General features: G+C 53.2%; 2 long non-coding RNA genes and 1 other non-coding gene across 3 annotated transcripts in view; 1 reads left to right on the top strand and 2 right to left on the bottom strand.

Moving 5' to 3' along the window:
- Positions 1-1163: 1163 nt before the first annotated feature.
- On the bottom strand, positions 1164-27067 carry LOC144367996 (uncharacterized). Its single transcript, XR_013427707.1, has 3 exons — positions 24638-27067; positions 5986-6107; positions 1164-4863 (listed from the first exon to the last, which is right to left on the bottom strand). It is a non-coding gene; the product is annotated as an uncharacterized LOC144367996 (long non-coding RNA).
- On the top strand, positions 12688-12760 carry Trnas-aga (transfer RNA serine (anticodon AGA)). Its single transcript has one exon. It is a non-coding gene; the product is annotated as a tRNA-Ser (tRNA).
- Positions 27068-27120: 53 nt separating the features above from the next.
- Positions 27121-27749, bottom strand: part of LOC120890905 (uncharacterized) — a 29421-nt gene continuing 28792 nt past the window's right edge. The window contains exon 4 of the long non-coding RNA XR_013427708.1: positions 27121-27451. This is a non-coding gene — a long non-coding RNA (uncharacterized LOC120890905). The remainder of the gene's footprint in view (positions 27452-27749) is intronic.

A 27749-nucleotide genomic window follows, 5' to 3' on the forward strand; every position in this document is an offset into this window, starting at 1 on the left:
AATTCATTAGTGCAAGCACATACCACGTCTCTAATTTTTCCCTTTTGAAAGAAAGAAAGCAAGAGCACTTCAGAGGACAGAAGACTCTGGTTCCAGGCCCCTGCTGCTACCAACTCAGTGACCTTAGCCAGGTTCCTTCCCCTCTCCTGGCTTCAGTTCCCCCTTCCACGTAAGCAGGGGGTCACCCTAGACGGAGCTTCTCCAGGGCTGCAGGCCACTGTGTGGAGGGAGAGGACTCTGGCGGGCTGCAGGCCACTGTGTGGAGGGAGAGGACTCTGGCCGCAGCTCTTTGTCCCCGCGTCACCCTTTTCCCTCTTTTATCCATTTTGCATATTAAATTTCCAGTTTTTCAGCGAGGCGCTTGAAAGCCACCACAGTAAGTCACAAGGAGCTCCAGGTGGGTCTTGGAAGGGAACAGGTCAGATCTATAGAAGAGAAGGCAGCTGTGCACAGCTTGGGGGCTGGAAAATGGTGGAGAGCTGAGGGAACAGCCTGCCATTCGTTCCCCAGAGCCCAACAAAGGTAACCACGCGGCTCCGCGCTGCCCCTCCTGAGTATCTACCCAAAAGAATGGAACAGAGCGACGCAGACAGACGCGCATGTACACAAACAGCATCACTGTTCTTGACAGTCGGAGGGCAGAAACACCCCAAACGCCTGTTGATGCACAAATGGATAACAAATAAAATCCACAGGAAGGAATAGCATTCAGCCCTAATGACTGACCCAGGCTGCCGCCCGGGTGAACCTTGAACACCTGCGGAGTGAAAGGAGCCAGAAACAGAAGGTCACATGTTGTAAAATTCTATTTACATGAAATTTCCAAAGCAGGCAAATCCATAGAGACAGAATGTACCCCGGAGGTGGCCAGAGGCTGGGAGGAGAGGAAAATGGGAGGACTGCCCACTGGGAGGGGCTTTCTCTGGAGGTGACAGAAATGTTTGAAAGTAATAGAGGTGGACGTTGAAGAGCACTGTGAATGTACTAACCGTCACTGACCTCATCACCATCAGACAGACAGTTCCACCTCAATTGACCTTGAAAAGGAAGGTGATTGGGTGGTGATGGGGGTCTGGTGGGAGGGGGATGGGCAGCAGAAGTGGAGAGACAGCTGGACCTTTTACCCCCCTGTTGTAGGGACAGACGAGGCAAGGCACGGAAGATAGCAGGAAACAGTTTTATTTGGCTGCAGCCAGGTTCAGAGGGCACAGCTTTTGCTGTAATCAATCAATCCCCTGAACCCCAAGTTCAGGGAGTTTCAGAGTTTTGTTTTGTTTTGAATTTTTTAATATTTATTTTTTAGTTTTCGGCGGACACAACACCTTTGTTTGTATGTGGTGCTGAGGATTGAACTCGGGCCCCACGCATGCCAGGCGAGCGCGCTACCCCTTGAGCCACACCCCCAGCCCCAAGTTTCAGAGTTTTATACCCAGCATGAAAGGGGAGGGGCTCAGAAGTTCACATAAAAGCAACTTTTTCTTCCACTGTTCTGGGCAAGTTAACACTTCAAGGACAACACCTGAGAAGGGGAGAGCTTCTTCTCCCCTTTCTTTCCTCCCCCTGCCAGCTGTTACCATGGAGCCCAGTTGGTATCTTCTCTTATTTTAAAAATGTAGACATCTCTATGAAGCCCAGCTCAAGGCCAGAAACCTTGTTTGCACATTTCTACAAACTACTATACTGGATGTTTGTGAAAAACTAGTAAGGGGGTGTCCAGCACCTGGACTGCTGGTATCTTCTCGGCCAGTGGCCAAGTAAAACAGGGCAACACGAAAATAGGATGTTAATCTACATTGAACTCTTTTGTAGACTCTTTTGCTGACAGTCCTAAAATCAGCCAGGGTGAAGATTTCTGGAGAAGCCCAGTTAAGAGAAAGGGGGTGCCACTTCATACACACTCAGCACTGCCCCCAACACATACACGTATACACATGCACACACACCACACACACCACACACACACACACACACACACCACCCTCTGTCCCTACCAAGATCTAGGAATGAACCGGGAACTGAGATCCAGCCGAGGCTCCTAGGCTCTGCTGACCAAGCACATGCCTGTCCTGGTGGGGGTCTGCAGTGCTCTGGACAGCAGGTCTTTCTCTTATTTCCCCAACGCCATCATGAGCCATGGAGGCCCCAGCCCAGGCCAAGGCCAGGACACAGGGAAATGTCCCCATGTGTCATCACCTGAGGCACAAAGACACAAAAACCACGCACTCCCAGGTCAGCCTTGGCCTCCTGAGCTTGCCTGGGAGCTCACTATCTGGACACCCAGTCTGTCCGACCAGAGATCCCTGTCCAGTGACACCCCCAGGGCACCGCTGAGCTGTCCTAACCCACAAAATTCACAAACAAGAGCCATCACCACAAGGGGAAGAGGGTCTCCAGAAACCCAGGCCTCCCCAGTGACAGTCAACGCACCTCGTCCTGACTGCCCAGCATGGGACTGCCTCGCTTCTAGGCCGGGGCCCCTTGAGGGCAGGAGCTGTGTCTTGTTCACCTCCCAGTCCCCAGTGCCACCAGGAGTCCAACTCAGCACATGTTAATGTGGCTAAAAATTTCAGGCCCTGAAGTCAACCTGCTGGGTTCAAGTACACTGTAACACTTTCCCTGTGTGACCCTGGGGTAGTAACTTTACCTCTATGAGCCTGTTTTCTCACCTGTAAAACACAAAGTTGGACACAGTGTACACACCTGTAATTCTTAGCAACTTGGGAGGCCTGAGGCAGGAGGATCCCAAGTTGAAGGTCAGCCTCAGCAATTTAGTGAGACCCTGTCTCAAAAAATAAAAAGGGCTAGAGAGATAGTCAGCGTAGAGCACCTCTGGGTTCAATTCCCAGTACCTCCCCCCGAAAAAAAAAACAACCCACAGTTAATAATAGTACCCATCTTTTAGGGTTATTGTGAGAATTAAAAGAAATAATGTACATAAAGTGCTTCACACAGAGTGTGACCCACAGTAAGTGCTCACCATGGATTAGCTATTATTATTGCTATTATTGCTATTGCTTCAGCCCACATTGACTTCTGAACTTCTGATTTCACAAAATCAGGGGCTCTTGTATCTGAAAGAACTCAGCATCAAATACGGAAACTAAAACCCAGAGAGGTGAAGAGCCTTGACCAAGGTCACACAGCCACTAGAAGACTCCATGGAGACCAGAAAGGCAAATTCCCACAGCAGCCTTAGTTCCACAGTGATATCCTCTGAATTCTCTCTCACCTGCCCACTCATCCTGGCTGCAGATGACACACAGTTTTTGATTCACTGTTGGTGTGCAGGAGCGTGTATGTGTGTGTGTGTGTATATGTGTGTATGTGTGTGTTTGTGTGCGCGTGCATGCGATGCGCGGTATCTGTGTGGGTGGTGTGGAAGTAAGCATGAGCCTCATGCAGGGGGAGGCAAGCGGATGCCTATGGAAAGGTCACGCTGAGTGTGCAAATGTGCCTAAGATCCCGATGGTGGGATTGTGGAGGGCAGAGCTGGGTGCCTCACTTCTTGGTATCCACACGGTGCCCGGCACACCGTAGGCCTCAGTTAACAACAGTGGAGTGGAAGAGGCTGAGGCACATGTCCCTCAGGGGACCAGGGTGCACTTCTGCCTCCTTAGCAGATTCTTCCCCTGAACTCAGCCCTGGGAGGGGTGCTCCCTGGGGCCCCTCCAGCTGGGCAGCCCCTGCTTTCCCTGAATCAGGAGGCGAGTATGGAACAGCTGGCTGCAGCTCTCCCGGGGGAGGTGGGACAAGTGGGTGCCCAGGGACATACCCCCAGCCCGAGGGTGGCTCCGTAAGCGGCAGTAAAGGCAACAAAAGATGAAATACATCAGCCATTGGCAGCTGTAAAAAAGAGCAAAATCGCTCAGCAGAAAACCGTGCGCTATCCATCATCCGGCCCTTCTCCACTTGAGCTGCTGAAGCAAGAGGGTTTTTTAATGCCCTCCAACTCATTTGCATGCGCACAGCCGCTCTTTTATGGTATCAGAGGTTGCCAAGAAGATCTGAGTGGGTTTTTTAGAGACGTTGATAAACCATTTCCACCAGGGAATAAAAGTTTTTTGGGGGGTAAAGGGAAAAGAAAGTTTCCCGAAATAATGCATTCCGTCTGCAGACTGACGGGGAAGTGATTCTGCAGATGTATTGGCCCCATAAAACTGAGCGAGCAGTTTGGCCCAAACCCGCTGTGTGCTGGTGAGATGAGCAGTCCATTCATTTTGCAGCTGAGTCAAGACCTAGAACTTTGCAGAGTCACTGAAAGGGCTTCTGAGGTAGTTCTTCAGCTTGGACGTGACCAGAGCTCAGGATTCCTGAATGCTTACACCTTGTCAAGGTCTCTGAGCCTTATAGGCACCTGCAGGAACTGCCCCTGGCTTGGAAAGCACAGCAGTAAAATGGTCCGGCAGAGAGCGACTCTTCCTCCCATCCATGGGTCCGAGAGCCTCAGCAAATAACCAGGGTGATCCCTCTCCTCTCGCAGCCCTGGACTTAGCACTTCTGCATAACTGGTTTGCAGCCAGACTCCAGCTTCACAAGCTGGGGTAAACCCCCTCTGCAGACTGGACTTGGGGTTCTGCACCAACCAAGCCAACATAGTGGTCAATGTTTCATCCACTGGAAGAGTCGGGTGATACCATCCCCTGTTCTAGACACTGAGGCTCAGAGAAGTAGCTTATCCTAGACCACGTACTGGTAAAGATAGGGGCAGGACCTGATGGAGATCTTCCGGTAATGGTCTCTCCTTCCTCTCCTCCACACCGATTAAACACATACGATATGTCAGGCAGTGACAGGTCCCTGCAATCCTGAGACCCGGGGACAGGAAGAGGGAATGATGGTCTGATGCTAACACACCTAGTCCTGCTGAGAAGAGAGAAGACATCACCAAAAGAGCATGAAGACACCCCATTCCCTCCCAAGTGAGAAGTTCTAGACCCTCTCTTAGTCTGAGCTCTGTCCTCCTCCAAGATGCCCATGCATAAAGACGTAGAAGCCAACTTCCAAATGCATCAGAAAGATTTCTCTACCCCTAAAGTAGCCACCTGTCCCTACCACTTTGTCCCTTCCATCAGTGACATCTATGGGTCAAGGCATGAGAGCAGTTAGGATTCAAGTGATATCTCATGTGAAGAAGAATTCACAAATCTCTGCTCTTCCAAAATGACTAAAGGAGGTGCTTTGGGGACAGGGTGTCTCCGATAGACAGAGAGGTAGAATGCACCTCTGCCGGGCATCTGGGTTCCTAGGGCTGGTGGGATGGGAGAGGTTGAAACAGGCTGGTGCCCACAGGCAGAGGCCTCGGCATTCTGGAAGCAGGAACAGCTAAGAGCCATGGGCGTTATTTACCCAACTCTTTGCTGATCTGCTTTATCTCATCTGATCTTCACAGGAACAGGCTAGGCTGGTCATTCCTCATCATCCCCCTTTTCATAGAGAATGAAAAAAAGACTCAGAGAGGTTAAGTGACTGACTCTAAGTCACTCTGGAAAGTCGAGGAGAGCCAGGCTTCAGCCCTATAACCCAACTCCAGGGCTGCGCTTCTGCAGCAGGTGTCCTTCCCCCACCCCACCCCACCCCCACCACCACCACCACCCCCCCCCCCGCCCTGAGCAGCAGGTGCCTGCTAGAGACCCACAGGAGCCTATCCTATGAACCCCTCCCCCAGGCATTTCCAAAATCTAACCCGTGGTCTCCTCCCATCCATGAGCTCCTGTATCCCCCACCCCCATATTCCAAGGCAGCCTGCGGCTCAGACTCCCCTCCCCGCTCTCCTCACACCTGATCACTCCCCAAGCCCCCAGGAAGCCCCTCCTCCCTGGCCTCACAGCCCAGGCCCAGGAGGGCCCCTGACTCTCATCCCCATCTCCCCCTCCTGCAGGTGCAAGGACCTTAGCTTCCCACCCAGGCCACCCCAGACCCTGGAATGGGGTTCCCCACCTCCCATCTCATGATATCTTGGGGAGGGGCCTGGGCTCTGAAACTTACCAGCCTGTCCACCTGGGCACACAGCTGTCTGGCTAAGCTTCCTCGTCTGAAACCTCCTGGGTCCACTGGAGCCAGCAACAAGGCAGAGCACGAGAAGATCATTAAAAACGGTCCCATCCAGTCTGGAGGAGGAGGGCACGACACAGGAAGAGCACCAGGGAGGGCACAGTTAGGCAATTAATAACGACAGTGCTGCTGTGGATCACCTCTGGTGTGTGGGCGTGAGACTAGGAGCTCATCCTGTCCCTTCCTCTGAACTGTCCAGGAGACACAATCATCCTGCTGCCTGGATTAGAAGTCAGAGGCGGGCAGAGGCAAAATAAGCTGCTCATGGCGAGAGCCAGGACGTCCTTGAGCTTCCCAACACCCCCTTCTTCCTAAGCTCGCAGCACCCCCACCCACGGGCTCCCCCCATGGTGTCAGCCGCGATGTCCCCACTTGCTCAGAGAGAGATCAGAAGGTGAGCTCTCTGGGACCTCCCCTTGCTCTTCTGTAAAATGGGGATAATACTAAAACCTACAACCAAGTGTCATCCTAAGGACCCAAAGTTCATATGTGACAAGCATTGGGAGCAGTGCCTAGCACAGTCAGGGCTTTATGGGTGACATTATTCTTAGTCATGTTAGTTTTAGTCATCTGCAAGGGCACCATCTTGCCATGAGCCTTGCCACCCAGGTCTCCCAAGGAGCATTTGTCCCATGCAGTTAAGAGCTGCCTGCACCCGGCTCTGTCTAAATGGAAGCCTGCAGCCCCTTCCCTGCAGCCAGCTCTTCCCCAGCTGCAACTTTCAGCAGGCCTCTCACAGGCCATTTCCCCCCTCACTGGGGGTCCCAGCCCCCTCATTGCCCCAGCCAAGGAGAGAGGAGCCAGAGGGGTCTGGGAGGGGCCCATGGAGAAGGAGAAGGGTTCCTCTACCCCTGAGGCCTGGGCAGGAGTGAAAGGTGCACTTGCAATTCATGAACAAAAGCCCTTCTGCATCCAGGAGTGCTGAGCGCTGGCAGCTGCACCACCCGCCAGCCAAGAGGCTCGTGTGGGAAACTGCCCATTCCTGGTGAATTTCAATGAGGAACCCTTTCTGCCGGGAGGAGGAAGGCCATCATTTAAAAGGCAAAGGCTGCTTTTGCTTGGCAAGAGGCAGGGATAGACCAAATGCTGTCCCGGGGCACAGGGAGACCAGGCTGGGGATCCTGACCCACCTGAGCCACCTGCAGTGTGTGTCAGCAAAGTCCCTGCTCTGTGCCTTGCCTTGGGTGGTGTGCTAGGACGCAGGGGTGTGTCCCATCAAGACACAGGCAACTACTGGACCATGTAAAAGGGTAAAAAATCTGCAGAGAGAGCCTAGGAGGGAGGGGGCTACAGGAATTCCAAAGTAAACATGAGACAGAATGTCACAAAGCAGCCTTGGAGAAGGGTTTTGAGAGAAGGCAAGAGTTCACCAGGCAGAGAAAAGGGCTGGGGGCGGGGGAGTGCTCCAGACAGAAGGGACTGCTTGGAGAGGCCGGGATTGTGTGAACGCCCAGAATGTCAGGAAAGAGCCCGTCCCCAGGTCTCATCTGAAGGTGGGACCACGGTGGCCAGAGAAACTGAAAAGAAAGTCGGGGCCAGGCTGCAAATGGCTATGTGTGCCGTGCGTTTTTAAAAAATGTGGATCTTCTCTCTTAAAGGACTGAAGGATTTCAAACATGGGCATGAGGGGATGCATGCTATGCTCCAGGAAGCATGCGCACAGAGTGCAGGGGTCGTTAAGAACCAGCTCAGGAAAGAGTTGAGAGGCAACATCTCCAGGCTGGAGGCCCCTAGGGTCTGACACAGAAGGTTAAAGTGAGGGTCAGCAAAGGACGCTAAAGACCCGGGAGCAGAGGGCTGGAAAGTTCATACAGGAGATAAAGGAGGAGACCAGGATCTCCCTCAGAGTCCAGCTTGGCTAACCACGTGGAGGTCTCTCCGAGACCCACAGAGGCCTGGGTGTAGGGCCTGACTCCCTGGACTGGCATGAGGTAGGCCGAGAACCAAAGCTCCCAGCCCTACTCCCCTGCATACAGGATGGCAAGGATATTTCATCCCACATGCCAGCTCTGATGGATTGGTGATGTCTCCCTAAATTACTATTTGAGAAGGATTATAAGACCATAGCTGGGCCCAATGGGAAAGCCAGCAGTGATTTATTAGCCACGTCGGTCATGGGTGCTGGGCTGGCTCGGGTAGTACATGTGTCTCTTACTGGCTTCCCCGTACTTCATACTCAGATTCCCCGCAGAGAATTACTGAGATGAGTCCTGAGTGTCTCTCTCAGGACAGTCAATCGAGGCAGCAGGTGCACATAGGAGATGAGCAGCTAGATTAGCAGCCATGAGGCTGGGAACTGTGTCCTTTGGCCTTCCAGCCAGTGAGCTCTAGAGGACCACTGGGCGACATCATTTAAAATATATATATATATATCGGGCTGGGGATGTGGCTCAAGCGGTAGCGCGCTCGCCTGGCATGCGTGCGGCCCGGGTTCGATCCTCAGCACCACATACCAACAAAGATGTTGTGTCCGCCGAGAACTAAAAAAAATAAATATTAAAAATTCTCTCTCTCTCTCTCTCTCCTCTCTCCTCTCTCACTCTCTCTTTAAAAATATATATATATATATATATATATATTTTTTTTTTTTTTGGTGTAGATGGACACAACACAATGCCCTTATTTTTTATGTGGTACTGAGGATCGAACCCGGGTTCCACCCGTGCTAGGCGAGCGCTCTACCGCTGAGCCACAACCCCAGCCCTGGGTGACATATTCATCTCTGAGATTGAGCGCTGGCCTTGGCACTGACCCTGACATGCTGAACGGTATCTTAAAGGCCCTTCTGGAAATCCACGGAATCCCCAAGACCCCGATGACTGCTGGAGGAAGGAGGAGCATCCGTATACCTCAGTAGCAGGTGACCTTCTGGGGACAGCATCTGGCCACTCGAAGCACAATTCACTTGGGCTTTAAAAACATCTGGGGTGCAAATGTGGGGCAATTTTTTAATATTGGAGACTTTGGGGTCATAGGGAGGCACTTTTCTTTCTCAAAGAATATTCTTAGTTTTTGTTAAGCCTCTCAAGGAGATCCATGTCCCCCCCCCAAAAAAAGGCTCCAACCACTGCTCAGGATGAAGGGAAATAATGCTATCTATGATCAAAGAAACAGGGGGCTTTGTGGGTCCAGTCAAGGTAATAAAGTCCATCTTCATTATTCTTAGGGAACAGTAATGACTGCTCACCTCTGAAGGTACTGCCCACCGGGACACATGGAAGGTAGGGAAAATGTCTTTGAACATTATGTTGGGATCTTGGAAGTTTCTAGAAACTATTAGGCCTAGGAAGTTGTATCTGATGGGTCCTGGAGGCATAGTCAGGGTTAGGAAATGTTGGTGTCATCTTATAAGGTGCTACTGGCTCGCCATGGTAATCAGAAATCCATGGAGTACACTGACCAGGTCTAGACAGCCCAGGTTTGGGGTGGTGGACGCGGGAGAGAGCAAGGTTGGGGGAAATGAGCTGGTCTCTAGCCTTGACTGGACATCTGCAGTCGGGTGGGAGGCGAGGCTCAGTGTGTGAGCTTAAAGATCAGGAGGGAGATTGCCATGGGCTAAATCTTGCTGAGGAAATCCTGCTCTGGGATGTGGGGAAATGGTGTAGGAAGAACACACCCTGAAGTCCTCCCCCTGAAACGATCCACACCTTCACCACTGCCCTAACCAGGCTTCTGAGCCCTGCCGCTGCTCCTCCCCAATTTCTGTGAGGACCAAGAGCACGGGTTGTCCAAAGTGACCCCCACCGGTGTCCCCCAAAGCTCGTGGGAAATTCGACCTTTGGAGTTGATGATGTGGAAAATGAAACCAGACCCACCCCAGAGGATCCTCTGAGCCCAGGGCCTCCAGTGCTTCCAGGGTGAGTGGTGAGAGGGAAATGCCTAGATGGGTGGGAAAGGGAGTCTGGAGGCCCCAGGATGCCAGGGTCTATGCAGATTCTTCCACACTCTGGTCCTCCCGGCCCACGTCCAACCAGGACATCGAGCACCAAAGGCCTTTCTATCCATCATCATGGGTAACAGTGATAACAACCCTTCAAACACTCGTGGACCTCTCCACCCCCTCTGGCCGTCTTGTCTGTCACCTGTGAATGTCACACCTTCTGTAAGGAAGAGTCTCCATGACCTACAGGTCAACTCAGTGCAGACACAGGCCACCATAATGTCTACCCTCGAGTCAAAGTATGCCGGAGTCTGCGAAGAGTTAAAGACAGCCTGTCCCCTTGAAAACGCCTGTGTCAACTGCCATTTTGTCCCAAGGTGGCGGAGCGAAGGAATCATCACAGTGGCAATCTTGATCTTTCCGAGCGTCCCCAGCTGCACCAAAATAAGTCCATTTCTTCTAAATTTATCGAAGTGTTGACAGACAGCAGAACACCAGGCTGTCACATAAACGGGGGCTTCGCTTCACTCTTCCCATTAAATACATTTTGAAAGGAGTGTCCGTGGTAGACATGGTGCTGGACTGGGAATGGCAAGACCAGATTCTGGTTCTTGGCTTGGTCATCTCTGGCTGTGTGGATCTAAGAGGTCACTTCACCCCCTCAGACACCTCTGAACAGGTCACCCTCTCCCACCTGCCCTTCTGCCACAGGTTGACTGGCAGCACTGCAAGATGACTGGCCCTTTTTCCTCCAGGTACTTGGAGGATGGCACCATTTGTTATAAATAAGTGAACAGGGCAGGGCGGGGCAGAGGGAGGGGCCTGAGGCCCTCTGAGAGCTCATTAGTGGGGAAGGCTCTTCTGATCTTCAGCCTGATTTACTAAAGCAAAAAAAAAGGGGGGCAGGAGGGAGGAGGCTCACTGTTTGGGGCACGAGGAGGCCAGAGGACACAGTCGTGACTGAATTGAGGGGAAGCAGCCCATCCCACCTCTGAAGCCAGGCCTCCACTTTGGTGGCCTGTTCACATTAAAACAGGGTCCCTGTCCCTACACTAAATATATGGGTACCCCAGAGAATAGCCAGATCACCCAAAAAATTGACCTTGAAGGATGTGAGCCTCTTCAGAGAATCCCCCCACCCACGCCAGCAGGTCAAAGTCAGGGGCGTTCTTCTGGGAAAGAGCATGAGAGCTGTTGGGGGGTTCTTAGGACCCAGCTAGGAAGGGTGTACCCAGTCTCTTTAGCAACCAGAGCTTCAGGGAGGAGGTTTAAATGACTTGGAATAAAAGTCTCAAATTGCAGTCTGGACCACGTGGAACACAGACCCGGGAGCTGTCCGTGGTGCTGACGGCCTTGGCCTGAGGTTAATGCCAGCTGTCAGTCCCTGACACATGCTGTCTGACCTCGGTCAAACCCAGAGCCAGATGCCTGCCCAGCTCCACCTCCTGCCTGACCATGGCTTCCTGCAGCCTGCCCCAATTCATGCCTGGCCTGGCCTGGGCTAGCTTCTCTGCCAGCCATCTGCCCAGAACCAAAGGTCATTAACCACGGTCTACGAAGCAAGATCAGTTTACCCTGCTTTTCCCAGCATGGCAGCCACTCATCTTCCAAAAGCACAGCTGGCAATACACAGTGGCGAATTAGCCTCAAGAAGGGGCACTCAGCCATGGCCAGGCACCCAGGAAGCCTGGCAGCAAGATCAAAGGAAGGAGAAACAGATCCGCCCACCCCAATCCCACCCCACCAGCAAGTCCCAGTCAACAGAAACCCATTTCCTCCCATCTGTGGCCAGACAGGAGCCCCGCCCACACGGAAACTCCCCAGCAGCCTCCCTGTAGCTCCACCCACCCCGCTGTGCCCGGCCCCACTATGTTCAGGAAAGCTCTGGACCACCAGCAATCCAGGGGCCAATTGTGAACCGTGGTCCCTTTAGGACAGAGGTGTACCTCCCCCTTTTCTCCATCCAGAAAGTGACTTTAAGCATGTCACCAAATTTCTCCAAACTCAGTTTTCCCATCAGTGCCGCCCCAGGCCACCCTGAGATAATGGACATGAAAATGCTCAGGAATCACTGACCCTGTGCACAAGGCAGATGCTATCCCAATCCTGTCCAGGACTCCGTGTCGCTCAGAGCCTTGTCAAGGGGCGTTCTAGAAGCTGCCTGGGGAAGCGAAGTACATACGAGTATCTCAAGGGCCAGTCCTCCCCTGCAGATGAGGTTATATGGCTTGGCCAATGTCACAGGGCTAAAGTGCTGTCCAGCCAGAATTTGAACCCTGTTCTGTGGGGGCTCCCAAACTGGAGCACCTTCAGCCCTGCCCTCACCAGCCTCGCTCTGGCTGAATTCCGGAAGCCCATTTCATTAGGGCCTCCCCTCATAGAGAAATAACCCCACCCTAAAGGAAGTTCTCCCTCCCGCCTGCCCTTTGGAATCAGACTTCAGGGCTAGGATGCAGCCCCTTCAATGTTCATAGCAGCACAATCCACAAGAGCTGAATCATGGAATCAACCCAGCTGCCTGTCAATAGATGAAACACACACACACACCATGGAGCTCTACTCAACCATAAAAAAGAACGAAATTAAGGCGTTTGCCAGTAAATGGATGGAAATTTTTGAGAATATCATGCTAAGTGAAATTAACCAAACTCAGAAAAAAACTCAAAGGTCCAATGTTTTCCTCATCTGCAGAAGCTAGAGTAAAATAAAGGAAAGGGGGAGGGGGAAACAGGGTAAATAAAGAACCCATCAAGGGCTGGGGCTGTGGCTCAGTGGCAGAGCACTCGCCTAGAGCGTGAGAGGACCTGGGTTCAATCCTCAGCACCCCATAAAAATAAATAGTAAGATAAAGGTCTTGTGTCCAACTACAACTGTAAACATTTTATTAAAAAAAAAGAACCAGTAAAATATAAATTAATAGAGGAGGAAAAGGAAGTCTGAGAGATCGAGGAAGGAGAGTGGGAGAGGGGACAGAGGATGGGAGGGAAAAGGAGGGACTGTGAACTGAAATTGATTTCCACGCATGTGTGAGTAGGGCGGGATGAACCCAATGACTATGTATAAACTATAAAGCTCTAATAAAAAAATGGCAAGGAAAGAAGGAGAATCCAGGGCTGGGCTTCTCTTAGGAGCTGGACTGGACCCCCAGTTTAACCAAGCTGGCTGGACCTCGGCTGCGGTTAGACACAGCCCTCCTCACCCCAGCCACAGGCTCCTCCCTAGCCCCTTCCCTACACTGAACCCAGCAGAAGCCGGAGCACAGGGGGTGGAGCATGTGCCCTTTGGGCCAAAAGCTCTCAGACGCTTGGGTGCATGAGAATTACTAGGGAAGCTCCTGCAAAGGCAGAGCTAGGCCAGCCGGGCCTCCTACAGGACCAACTGCCGACTACAGAGAGCACTTAGCACACTCAACACCAGAAAAACAAATAACCCAATCAATAAACGGGCAAATGAACTAAATAGACATTTCTCAAAAGAAGAAATTTAAATGGACAACAAATATATGAAAAAATGTTCGATATCTTCAGCAATCAGGGAAACGTAAATCAAAACTGCATTGAGATTTCATCTCCCTCCATTTAGAATGGCAGCCATTGAGAATACCACATGAGCCGGGCGGGGGGTGCCCAACTGTAGTCCCAGCAACTGGGGGGACTGAAGCAGGAGGATCATAAGTTCAAGGCCAGACTAGATGCTACCTCTCAATAAAAAATAAAAGTAGTTGGGCAGGATGGCACAGCTCAGGGGGCTGAGGTGGGGGATCACGAGTTCAAAGCCAGCCTCAGCAACAGTGAGGCGCTAAGCAACTCAGTAAGGCCCTCTCTCTAAATGAAATACAGAAAAGGGCTGGTGACGTAGCTCAAGGGTCAGGTGCCCCTGAGTTCAATCCCTGGTACCTCCCCCCAAAAAAATAAAAGATAAAAATAAGTAAAGGGATGTGGTTCAGTAGTAAAGCACCCCTGGATCCAATCCCCAGGACCAAAAAATACTAATAATGCAAAGTTGGAATAAATGCTGGAGAGGATGTGGAGGGAAAGGAACACTTTGACACTGTTGGTGGGATTGCAAATCAGCACGACCACTGTGGAACTCAGTCTGGAGGTTCCTCAAAAAACTAGGAATGGAACCACCTAGTGCCACTCCTCAATCATCACACCACAGGGACACGGGCGTACCCATGTTTTCAGCAGTGCAAGTCACAATAGCCAAGTTACAGAACCAGTCTAGTGTCCATCAACAGCCGAATGGAAAAAGAAAATGTGGCATATATACACAACAGAATTGTATTCAGCCATAAAAGAGAATGAAATTATGTCATTTGCGGGAAAGCAGATAGAACGGGAGAGCATCGGGCTGAGCAAGATGAGCCAGAATCAGAAAGCCCCAGGTCACATGTTCTCTGTCACAGGTGGAAACTGGAGAGAGAAAACATTTAAAAAGGGGACATCGGGAGAACAGAAGGAGATCAGCAGCAGAGCTGAGTAAGGGAATGGGGGGGAGAGAGGAGGGGACAGACAGGAAAGGGGCCGGGGAGTGAAACTGACCAAATTATGTCATGTGCACATGCAAATATGTCCCAGTGAATCCCACCACTGTGTGTCATCTTCATGCACCAATTAAAAAATTTTAAAGGCAAAGTCACCTTCCACAAAGATCCCGAATCCACATATCCTTCCCGAGTGGGGTGCAGAAATCTGAATATTTAAGAAGGGCCTCCCTTTGCCGTCCCCACCCCACATTATAGGGGTCATGAGATGCTCTTTCTCCTTCCCCCATTTAACAGATGGGAATATTGGGGCCTAGAGAGCAAAGGTGACTCGGCCAGGAATGGACCACTGGTTATTGGGAGAGCCAGGACCAGGGTCAGGACAGTCAAACCAGCACGATGTCCACATGGGCCAGGGGTCCAGAGAGGACGCAGAGGAAGGTGAATCTATGGAAGGCTTGGGGCCTTTGGGTCACTGAGCTATGGGGTTATGGGACCGGTCAGGAGGGAGCAGGAACCTTTCACACTGATTTATGAGGTGGCCCTCACAAAGGACCCCTGAGCTAGGATGCCATTTGTCACTTCCCCAAAGAAGCCTTGGAAATGATGACCACAGCACATGGCCCAGCCCGGGCACATGCACACCACAGAGTCTCTCCTTAACAAGTCCCAGGCCATCTGGCACAGCAGCTACGGTGTCTCCCAGGCTGGGCGTCAGGTGCAGGGGACACGACAAAGGTGACAGAACAAACAGGGTTCTTTCTGTAAACAGAGAGGTGTCTTTGCACCACACAGAATTAGAATTGGGAGAAAGTGTTAAGTGCACCCATCCCCAAATCTGGACAAGTGCAGGGTCTCCCGGGAGTTCAAGTCGTTCCACATTAAAGGACTGCAGCACTCAGGCACAGTGGCACATGCCTGCAGTTCCAGAGACTCAGGAGGCTGGGGCAGGCAGGTCACAAGTCCAAGGCCAACCTCAGCAACTCAGAGAAGCCCTGTCTCAAGATGAAAAGGGCTGGGGATGTAGCTCAATGGTAGAGCACTTGCCTAGCACATGTGAAGTTCTGGCTTCATACCCGGTACTGCAGGGGGAAAAAAAGAAGGCTAGAGCAGCGCTGTTCAGTAGAACTTTCTGTGATAATAAAAACGTCCTATATCTGCTCTGTCCAAAACTCTAGCCACTAGACCCATGTTGCTACTGAGCCATTGAAATGTGGCTGAGACTGAAGAATATTTTTTTAACTTTGGTAAATATTAAAATGATATCACAAGTGATCTATGTATAAGTACTACTCCTTATTGTCCCCATTTGTAGAATGACAAAACTGAGGCCCAGAGAAGACCATTAATTTGCCTAAGATTGCACAGCTAGTAGGTTTTGGAGCTGGGAGTTAAATCCAAGCAGTCTGGATCCAGAGTCTCTCTTGAACCCTATAGTCAGCCGCATCCCTACTGCCGTGCTCTGCTTCTCAGTACCTGAGCCACACTGCAATAAACCCACCTGCCCATGCACACAGGCAAGGTCTGAGCAAGGAGTCTGAACAGGTACCAGGCTTGGAGCAGATCCCTAGCCCCGCTCTGGAAGACCCTAAAAAAAAAAAAAAAAGAAAGGCAGTCCCCAGCGCCTTGGCCAGGCCTGGAGCTAACGGGTAAAACCCAGCAGGGGCTTTGCAGCTTTGCCTCAGTGAAAGAGGCACAGGTCCCTGTGTGACGGAGCCACCTGCCTCATGGAAAAGGTCCAGCCCCTGCCCTGAGTATGTGCCAGGCAGATGGAAGAGGCGGTGAACTGCGGGGCTCAACCTGGGGGTGTTAGGAACCATTGCCTTCCTGACCCTTGCTGTGGCCCTCAGTTTTGAGGTCCCGGGGAGCTCTAGGATGAGTCCTCCCTGGGCCTCCCCGGAGAAAACATGGCAGTTCAGAAGGTCACTCCTCTGCACCCCAGGACAGGGAGCCCCGCGACGCCAATTAGCCAAACACATTAGAACATGGCTTACGGATGGCCCCATGCTTCCCGTACCTCATTTGCATTGAGCTGTTGTTACCTTATTGATTATATTAAATTAGGAGATAGTCACACCGTCTGCAATACACCAATTATCATCATCAAACCAATTAGCACCAAATGGGGACGTGGTCCCCGCCGCCCCAGCTCCACGCTCAGCTATTTCCAACCCCGTCTGCCTGGCCTCGTGGAATAATTGTGTTTCTGATGAAATGGCAGCAATCTTCCCAAGAGCCTCCCCTCTCTCTGTGGCTCCGTGTCAGGGTACCTTGTCCCAGGAGCACAAGCAAAATGATACAACCCGTCTCTTCGGTGATGAGTCTCTACAAACAAAATACTCGCAGCCACAGAAATCCTTGATGACCAATCACGGAATCACGGGGCTTCAATCACAGCCACACACACACACACAAAGCCCCGCACACAAGCCACGTGAGCACGCCTGATCATCCACTGTCTCACAAAGTGTGCACAGAGAACACGTCCAAACCCACTCACACGTGAGCACACGTGTGCCCCACCGTGAGCTTCATGAACACACACCCGCTGCTCGCCTGCAAGCAAAGGCACTCGGCAAACTCACACCCACACACGCACGCACTGGCGTATCCTCCAGGCAACCTGCACCCAGCATTCACGTATGTTCACACACGCAAGGATCCACCCAAACACGCAAGCCACACCCGCTGAGCGGCCAGACCCAGCTCACAGGGCAGCGAGCACAGGACGCAGAGTGGGCACACACGCACCAGGACACACCTCCCAGCACACACGTGGTTTTGGAGACACTTTAGGTAGGATTCAGGGGTCTGGCAGAAAGACCCAGGATGGCTTCTTATGGCCACTTAGGCACAGGACCCTCATTCTTCGTCCACACGAGCGCACTGCCACCCCACGTCTGGCACATCTACTCCACGACATGGTCTGAAGCCGGGGCCAAGATCAACGCCAGCTCTTCTCCCTCCTGATGACCAGGGACGGGGGCGAGGGAGGGCGGAAGGGCAGGAGAGACGCAGTGAGGAGGCAGCCCTCGGAGACGAGCCCATCTCGAAGCTTCACCTGAACCCAATGTGCCCTCGGCGGGGCACTAACCCAGGCCTGTTACAGAGCTGGCCCTTCCTCCAGCATCTCCTGCCGCCTCCTGGGAGCCGATGGCGGTGCCAGGTGCTGGAGGTCCCACAGCGAGGGGAACAGGCCCTCCTCCGTCACACACAGTCTAGATGTGGGGAGAGCCCAGAGGGTGGCGGACAGCACCTGTGCCACACCAGGTCTGCAGACGCCAACGAGCAGGCAGCTCTGTCTGCCTCCTAGTTGCGCCACGGAGCTGCTGTCCTCCACTGTGACATCCTGTCACCTCAGGCCCCGAGCAAGGAGTCAGGTGACCACGGACTGAGACCTCTGAGACTGTAGCCAACTTTTCCTCCTCTAAAAAAAGAAAAAAGTTTATAAAATAAATAAATGAAGCAAAGAGGAGAGCGTGGGGTGCTGTTTCAGACAAGGGGATCCGAAAGGCTCCCCAGAGGAGGAGGGACAAGCTGCAGGGGCACCTAGGAGAGCACTCCAGGGGGGAGGGGACAGCAGGCACGGAAGTGGCATCAGCACCACCCTCTGCCGCCCGAGGAGCAAAGCATCCAGCACGGCCAGGGTGAGCCAGGAAGGCAGGCGCAGAGAGATGCTGCCTGTTGGGGTGCATTATCTCATTTAATCCCCGTAGCTCTCCTGGACAAGGACTGTTTTCACTTCCAATTTACAGACAGGAAAACCGAGGCTTGGCTAGAGACCGAGACAGCAAGGTCACACTGCCGAGAAGACCCTGAGCACAGACACGTTCAGGTCTGCCCACACCGTCACCACCTCTTCACCCAGCCTCTCCCCTGCCCCCCTGCACCCCGCTCCCCGCCAGGCTGTGCCAGGGCTGTTTACCTAAGGTCACGGTCTAGCTCACACTCACATGGCCGTCAGAGTCCCAGCTCATCTATTCACTCATTCTAGAGCTTTAGAACACACATCATCATGATGCGTGTGACTGTGGGCACTAGCGGAGCTTACAACACAAACACCATTAATAACTCCCGGCTCTTCCTGTCCCCGCTAAAGGGCCCCTTCCAAGGTCCCTCACACATACCCAGGAGCCAGGGAGGGACTCCTGTGGGGCTGGGGAACACCCCCCCTCCCCGCCCCAGGAAGCGAAGCCTCCGAGTCCTCTGCCGCCTGCCTCTGCCTGCGACAGTCCTCCCCGAGTCGACCTTGGCTCCACCATCCCAGAGCTGGCCTCCTCTGGGCCGGCTCTGCACCTGGTGCTCTTCTCAGGGACTTGCTTCTGTAGGTTGGAGGGACAGGGAAGACAGCGAAACCCGCACCACAGGGAACTGAACACTGACTGTGGATAATCCACAGCCCCGTTCCAGCCTTAGACAAGAAGGAGGGGAGCCCCGTAAACAAAAAGACAGCAGGAGCTGGGCTCTGAGGCACACACCCGCAATCCCAGGTACTCAGGAGGCTGAGGCAGGAGGACAGCAAGTTCCAGGTCAGCCTCAGAAGCTTAGGGAGACTCTGTCTCAAAATAAAATTTGGAATAGGCTGGGGATGTAGCTCAGTGGGAGAGCCTTTGTCCAGCATGCCCCGGGCCCTGGGTTCAATGCTCAGTACACGAGGGGGAAAGGGAATGTCAGAGGCTCAAAGAGGTTGTCAAGATCTCCTCTACAACCAGGGTGAAAGAACATTAATAAGAAAATATGATATGCTATAGCCCCGAGCCGTGGCACATGCCTGTGATCCCAAAGGCTGAGACAGGAGGATCATGAGTTTAAAGCCAGCCTCAGCAAAAGTGAGGTGCTAAGCAACTCAGTGAGACCCTGTCTCTAAATAAAGTACAATATAGGGCTGGGGATGTGGCTCCGTGATCAAGTGCCCCCCGAGTTCGATCCCCAGAAAATATGTGTGTGTCTAAATCTATGAAGTCATTGCTAGATGTAAACATTTTCTCATTTAATATTCACAACAAACCCATAGAGAAGAATCATTACGCACATTTTACAGATGATAAAACTCAGAGATATTCAGTCACCTGCCTGAAATCACACAGCTGAGATTTGAACCCAGGTCGATTTGAACCTTACAGCCGGTGTATCACCTGAGTTGCCCAGACCAGGGGGATAACAAGAGCAACAAAGGAGGGTCACAACATGTCCAGATGACTGTTCCTTGGCTGTCCTCCTCTCTGTTCAAGAGCAAGGGGGAGCCAGGTGCAGTGGCGCCCATCTGTAATCCCAGAGGCTCAGGAGGCTGAGACAGGAGGATGGTAAGTTCAAAGCCAGCCTCAGCAATTTAGGGAGGCTCTCAGCAACTTAGCCAGACCCTGTCTCTAAATAAAGTATTAAAAATGGCTGGGGGTGTGGCTCAGTGGTTAAGCACCTGTGGGTTCAATCCTCAACGCCCCCCCCCAAAAGAATTAGCAGCAGGAAGAGGAAGAGGAAGGGGAACTGGGAAGATAAAGCAGGGGTTTAAGAAGAGGAAGAGGAATCAAGTGGACAAAGAGGAGGCCCTGCCCATGGTCCACCAGCCCCGCCCTCACACCCGCCCCACCTCATGCCTTTGCCACTCAGATCCTTAATGGAGTGCCACTGCAGGGCGGGCATCAGACCGTCCAGCTCTCGGAGCGGGACCTGGGGCGGGCCCGGGCAATGCACCTGCGGTAGAAGCTCCTGGGGAGGCCCTGGGTCAGTCACGGGGAGCCTGGCCCCTTCCCCACACGCATGCGCTCTCGCACCACCTGGCTCTGCCTGTGGTGCCATCCCCCTCACTCCAGGTCCCACTGAACAGCAAACGCCCATCTGTCCTTCAGCCCTCAGAGTCACCTGTGTGGAGCCACCGTGACTGTCGCAGGCTGCAGGCTGCAGGAGAGGAGTGATGAACGCACTCCACACAGCCCCCTCCAGGCTGTCTGTCACCTGGGGTCCCAGCAGGTGGTGTGTGGGACGTGGCTCTCCTCCTCCTTTATTCCTATTTGTTTATCTACTAAAGCACAGGATTCACCTCACTTGGAGCGTGCTCCTGCACTCCAGGCACCTGGGCGCCTCCAGGGCAGCACAGCTGGGCGGCGCACCCCCCTGCACCAGCTGACCATCCACGGTCATCAGTCCTGCTGCATGCTCAGGACGACACAGGTGCTGGGATGGACATTCGCGGATCTTTATGTTCCACACCATGGACTCCCAGAGGAAGGGTTTGTGAATCAGACTGTTCATACTTTAAATATTAATTGGTGCTGCTGATGTCGTTCCTGACACTCTGACACTCCTCTCCCCCCCCCCACATCCGGAGCCCTTGCCTGCGTCATGCCTGGACAGGACATTACCTATGTTTGTTGGTTTGTTTTGGGGTTGCTGGGGGATTGAACTCACCGCTGAGTCACATCCTCCACCTTTTTTTGAAATTTAATTATTTATTATTTATTTGCTGGGGATTGAAACCAGGGGTGGTTTGCCCCTGAGCTAGGTCCCCAGCCCTTTTTACTTTTTAGAAACAGGGTCTCACTAAATTGCTTAGGGCCTCGCTAAGTGGCTGAGGTTGGCCTCAAACTTGGAATCCTCCTGCCTCCGAGTCACTGGGATTACTGGCACGTGCCACCGCACCTACCTTTTTTATTCTTGTCAACAGATGGATGATAGGACCTACCTAGTGGGATTGTCATGTGGTTTCAGTAAGTTTTAAATGTAAAATATCCAGCACGGAGATCCTTAATAAACTCTGGCCCTGTGTGTAACTATGACATCATCTCACTATCACCCTCTAGGGAAAGCCGGTAAGGCCTGACGTCTGGCAGGTTCCAGTGACTGTGGGTGTGCTTTAATGGACCTGGATTCCAGTCCACCCTTCCCTGACCGACCTGGTGGCTCTCAGTCAGTGACTTTACCTCTTGGAGACTCATCTGGAAAACAGATGATGAGCCCTGTGCTTTCTCCTTCGCAAGGAAATGACAGCTAAATAAATCCGTGACTTCGGAATCACCTGGAGCAACCACTGACCCGTGCTGGCATGGGGGATGGTGCTGCTGTCCCCCCTGTGACAAGTGTGATCTCTGGACAGTTGGCAAGAAACCACTTTTCAGAGGAGCAGGGACTTTCCTGTGACCTTGGTCCTCAACCCTCCAGCCAGGCTTTTGTGCCCCAAGAACCCCTGAGGACGGGATCATCTAAAGACCTGCAAAAGAATCCCATCCCCACGAATGTGCCCTAACCCAGATGCCATTGCTAGCAGCTTGAAATGCCTCCCTGAGGGGCCTCCCTGAGGGGCCTCCCTGCACCAGTCCCTGGCAGACGACTTCTAGTACGAATTACCGACACTTTCCTGAGCACATGTTCTGTGGAAGCCCGGGTGCTGATCAACCCCCAGAGGCCACCTCGCATCTCGGGCTTCCCTCCAAGCTCCAGACCCACATTCCCATCTGTCCACGAGAAACCTCACCCTCCACGTCCCACCGGCCTCTAAAGTGAACCCTGCAGCCTTCTGCACCAAGATGCCCACCCTCCTCCTGCTTCCTAACTCCAGGCCTGGCCTCCTGGTCCTCCAAGCCACGAGACCACAGGCCTCAGTTCTCACCCACAGAAGGAATTCTCCCTGGCCAGCTGCAAACCCCCGATGACACGCCTGTGAACCCAGGTGTCTTTGCCACCCTCCTATCCAGGGCCAGAAGCAGGGTGAGGCACAAGAAGCAAAGTGAAAGAGGCCCTCTCCAGCTCCTGCAAGGCTCACCTTGACCGTGAGCACCACCAGCCTCACGGCCCCTGGCCTGGCCCAGCCCTGCCCTCTAGATGAGGCCAGCCCTGCTCATCGCCTCAATGGACAGTGGGAGCAGTCGTCACCTCCCTGCCACCGAGCCTGGCATCTGCACATGACATGCCAGTCACTCCCCTGGCACCACCACTTTTCTTCTGTTTAAACTACCCTGCCGAAGCCTGCCAACTCAGGGCTAGCCCCTGACTGGACCAGAATGAGCACCTGACACAGGGGCAGCCCCTCCATAGGCTACCTGTTAGCCTATCACATAGCCTGACACAAAAAGGCTCCACAAAGACACACTAGTCTTAGCTGGGCCAATCGGGTTTCTTCTTTCAGGAATTTGAACTAGAAGGAAAATGAGAAGAATTGGCTGATGGCAAGAGAGAAAAGGCAGACACAAAGAATTGAACCTGGGTTAAGAGAAATGGTAAACGCCCTGCAGCGGCTGAGGCTCCGGTGCCCTCTTGCATCTGATCTGCCTTGGTTTCCCAGGAGCCCCTGCCCTGACAGTTTCTCTGGTTGCAAGTCCATAAAGAATGTCCCCAGCCTACCTCCAGGGCCTTGGATGAAATAGCCTGAGCAGATTTGTGTCCACATGGGAGGCTCTTTGCAGTACCGTCTGCTTAGAGTCGCGGCTGTAAGCAACAGATACAAGCTGGCATCACGGGGGCTTCTAGGACCCACACAAGGGATTTCAGGGGAGAACACTGGGACCAGAATGCAGAGGGCCACTGCAACCAGACAACCCATTCTCTTACTCTGCAGTGCCCTTGGCCACTCCTGGCTTCCCAGGGAGAGACCAGTCACTCAACGGACTACCCCGCCCTCTCCTAGCCCCAGTACTCCATTTCCAGAAAGGACACTCTGACATCTCATTTGCATTTTGGGTCAAATGTCCAGTTGACCACGAGCCAGAAGAGCCGTCCATCAGGAGAAGTGCATCCTTCTGCCTCTAAGTGATCCGTGCCCTCCACCAACCCACCTGCACCCACAGCCAGGTCACCAGAAAGGCTCTGTGACCAGAGCCAGAAAGGAGGTGTGGGCTCGCCGTTCCCGGACGTGCAGACCGTCACGCAGGCCTGGCGCTGGCTGAGGAAGGCAGGAGCCCACCATGACCCAGGGCAGGAGACAGCTGTCTGGAGAGGAGTGGAAACCCTAGCTCCCGCCAGCCAGCCCCGAGCTTGGCTGTGACACTCAGCCACCCACGAGAAAAGGGGCACCCAAGGCTTCTATGTGGTTCCAGAAAGCTAGAGGCATCTCACACCCACAAATAATAATCCTGATTTTCCATAATTATTATTTGTGTATTTTGCATAATTGTCATAATTATTATCATCAGCTCATCAGCCTCTCATCCCAGCATGCTCTCCTCCGTCCTCAGCCCTGAAGTCTGATCACATGGGCACCCTTTCCTGCCTCTGACTTCCTCCCAAGAGCCTGTCCTCAGGTCTCTGCAGGAAGTGGGATAGGATGCTCCTGAAGTTTCTCTGTTCTGTTTGTCCTTCCAGAGTATCTCTGGCCTCAGTGCCAGCTCTGTACAGGGCCTGGGCTCAGTGCTTGGACAGGAGACGCGGGAAATGCAAGGGCAGCTCACCTGCCCACTGGCTTACTCTAGGAGAAATGAGGCCTCCCCACAGCCCTCCAGCCTGTGGCGTGCAGTGTCCAGATTGCACCGGCTCAGGGGGACAGACTGGTAGCCTCTCACCCACCTCTGCAGGCAGTGACGTCTTGCTGATAGCTTGAGGTCATGGTGAGAGTATTTACGCCACAGAAATTGACAAAAGGGCTTTTGTTCTAGAGTGACAGGTGTTGATCTCGGGCCAGCCTACCCTCGAGCCCACACGAGGGGGTTTGGCTGTTGTGGTTGTTTGGTTTGCCGTACTGGGGACTGCACCCAGGGCAGCTGTACCACTAAGCGACACCCCCAGTCCTTGTTATTTTCCTCTTCTCGGGGTCTCACTAAGTTGCCCAGGTTGGCCTCAAGCTTGCCATGCTCCTGCCTCCACCTCCAGGGTCGCTGGGATTACAGGTGTGCACCCCCATGCCTGGCACGGGTGTTCTTTAAAGACTGCCAATAAAGGGTCCACAGCTCTACACTGCCCACGGGTAAGCTCCAGCTCCCAAAGGCAAGGCCTCCAAAGCCCCGTGTGCCCAGCTCCACATGGCCACTCTGGCTTCTTCCTTGACCATCTCCCCACACGGTCCTCCCAGATCCCGTGCCCCAGAGAAGTCATCTCCAGACCCCACGTTCTCTGGCTTCCCGTGTCCACAGCACACCATCTTGAAACCTTCTCCCCTGCATCCCCGAGGTCTGGGCTTAGACACCGCCTCTACCTGGGAAGCCTCACTGAGCCCAGCCCAGGCTGGACAGGCTTGCCTGACGCTCCCTGTGCCTGCTGTCCATGCATCTTCACCAAGTGTCTACAGCACCACTTACCTCCAGGCTCCAGAGGGCAGGAGTCATGTGTCATTCAGCGTCTGGCACAGGGTCTAACACTGCTGGACTGAAGAGAATAAGGCTGAATTGAATCAAATACAATGAACACTGCACCCAAGACAGACGGTAGTCAGCGCCCTCCCAGAGGCCCACATGGAGTGGTCTAGGGGGTCAAAGTAGAGCAGGAGGCTTCTGATGGACCAGTCTGCCTGAGTGTCCTGGACACATCCCCAAGGAAAAACGCCAGGCCGCATAGGAGAGCGGGTAGGACATGAGGCTCGGGCCCAGGAGCTCGCAGCCACATAGAGCCCCTGCTCAGTGCATCCTGACCAGCAGCTGCAGCGAGACCCGGGGCTCCTGTCCACTCCAGCGACGCTGCTCTTGGTAGATGAGCCCGCCTCCACCCCTGTCCACACGCACACCCCGACTTAGCCCCGAGAGTGTCTGTGGCTGATTGCCACATCCAGGAGGGAGGAGGGGGGTTCCAATGTCAGAGAGTGAGAAGGGTTCAAACGGAGGAAAAAACCTGCTCTCTCTTGCCCATCTGAATATGCAGACTGAGACGCCTGTGTGCTGCTAACATTTATTAAGAACTATCGAGAAGCCAAACAAAACCAGCAGAGCTAAATTAATAGTAACAAAATAAATCAGACAGACCCTAAGAGCTTTAACGCGCCAGAGGTACGCACACCGCGAGGCTGAGCAAGCAGGCTGCCCAAGGCAGGAGCGCCAGAGGTACTCAATGCCAGGAAGGGCAAAGGCCACTTATGGGGCTACTTAACTCCAGGATGAACGCCAGAGCCCTGCCGACGACAGAGCCAGGGACGAGCACAGATGTGGCATATGGATGGGATCCCGACGCCTCACCGACAGGGCTGCTGGCAGTAAACATATCTCCTTATGTGTTGCCAGCACTTATTATGTGCTTACTGTTTCCTGAGGACTTGGCACCCTTTAACCAAAGACATAGTGGTTAAGAGTTGGGGTTCAGGCAGCAGACCACACAAAAGACTGCACACAAGTCACTCCCTCAGTTCCCCCTCCCCAGGCCAGGTGACAATGGTGTCAGCCCCATGGGTTGTTATGGGGATAAGAGAGGCAATGTGCTCAGAGCCGTGTAGTACTCAGGAGACGGGATCTCCAAGAGCTGATGTCGCCAGGGACAGTGGCGTACACCTGTAATTCCAGCGACTCAGGAGGCTGAGGTAGGAGGATGACAAGTCTGAGGCCAGCCTCAGCAACTTAGCAAGATCCTATCTCAAAAAGGACTGGGGATTTGGCTCAGTGGTAAAGCACCCCTGGGTTTAAATACCAATACCTCCCCCCAAAAAAAGAGTTGACTATCATTATCTCATCAATCTTGTCATCAAGAGGACAATGATATTCTATCTCCATTTGACACACTGGGTACAATGACTTCCTCTCTGCCCACTTCCCTCCACACACATCCGGGTTCTCAGAATTGGCCATGCAGTGCCCAGCCCCTGGGGAGGCCTCTTCAATAAGGATCACTGTGGGACACACCCGTCTCAGTCCCCAGGACCCTTTCACCTCCCCCACTAGCACACTTGGCAAGGCCAGGGGCCACACCGGCCCTTGCAAATCCAGTCACAAGGAAGCTCAGGCCAGCTGCTTGTCCAAACAGAGGAAAAAGAAAACGTCACCATCTCCCATGGCCACCTCAGCAGCGTGAGTGGACCCAGGTAGCCTGCTCAGAGTGGACCCCCCAGAAGTGGGAGTCAGAGTCTGAGGTGCCAGACTGGCCCAGGAGCATCCCCCAGACAGCCCCAAAGGAGCCCACGAGGTGGTGGGGACATGCGCCCCCGTGACCGTGACCGGGCTGGGTGGGCAGTGTCAGCAGAGGGTGGAGGAGGGTGCTGAGGGAGGCACCATCGGTTCTGCCTGCAAAGGGAAGTGACGGCTTCCAGGGAGGGGAAGAGTGAGACGGGCCAGGCTGGGTGACAAGGGGACACCAGCTCACAGGAGCTGGAAACCAGGGAGGGGGCAGCTGGAGGCTTCCTTGCTGAGGAAGTGGAGCAGGTGGCCCTTGGCATGGAGGGCACGGGGCAGGAGGCAGACCAGGGTCAGCGGTAGAGGCCTCGTGTGCCAGGTGAAGGAACTTGGCCTTCATCCTGCAGGCAGCAGGCAGGTCATAGGGTTTTAAGGAAGGAGGGTCACCCTTTGGGTTGGGTTTTGGAGAAACACGTTGGTTACAGGGTGAAGAACAGGGGAAGAAAGGGTGGAGAAGAGAGGCAGAGAAGGCGGGTGGGAAACTACTGCCGTGGTTCAATCAGGGGCTGGAGTGGGGGGTAGGAAAGGGGTGACTCCAGGTGGCCCCCAGATGAGCCTCTCAGAGGCTACGGGGACTCCTGGGTCAGGGCAAAGCACCTGTGCAAACTGCCACCAACCGTCCCTCCTACTTAAAGGACTCATTCCTTCAAGCCCACAGATAGGACCCCACAAGGAAATATAATTGGGGCAGCAGCAGGACAGAGCCCACCTGCTCTCCACGGCAGCCTGTGGCTTGTGGGAGCCCTGGGAAGGTCTACCCAAGGCTGCAATATCTTGACTGGAGGGCTGAGACCTTGGGTCTGTCTGTCCCCAGGAACCCATTCACAGATATGCAAACACACACACACACACACACACACACACACACACACACACGGAACACCCAACTCACCCAATCATAAAAGCTGCACACTACAAATATACCACCTGACCGAGGGCTGAAGTCCATGTCCAGGGCTGGGCTGCTTGAATGAGGCACTTTCTTCCAATCCACAGAAGGACTTGCTTAGGTTAAGCGTGGCTCTGCAGAGAGAGCCAAAATTCTCAATCCAGATAAATCCTGATAGAATCCTGTCTATGAGAACAGACTTTATAGCCACATCCAATTATCTCTATCCTTAGTGAATAGCAATTCACCTCCACTTATAAATGACAGAAATATTCTGATATCAAAGTCTACTCTAAATAAATTAAAATGGGCGTCATGCTCAGAACATGCAATAAATCATGTGTTCCCTTAAGCAAATACACCGTTTTCACTAACTTACACACCTGCTAAATAAATGTTGGACAAATGCTGGAAGGATACGGACATAAACTG

This window comes from Ictidomys tridecemlineatus, chromosome 11 (genome assembly GCF_052094955.1).
Source record: "Ictidomys tridecemlineatus isolate mIctTri1 chromosome 11, mIctTri1.hap1, whole genome shotgun sequence".
NCBI classification, from domain to species: Eukaryota; Metazoa; Chordata; class Mammalia; order Rodentia; family Sciuridae; genus Ictidomys; species Ictidomys tridecemlineatus.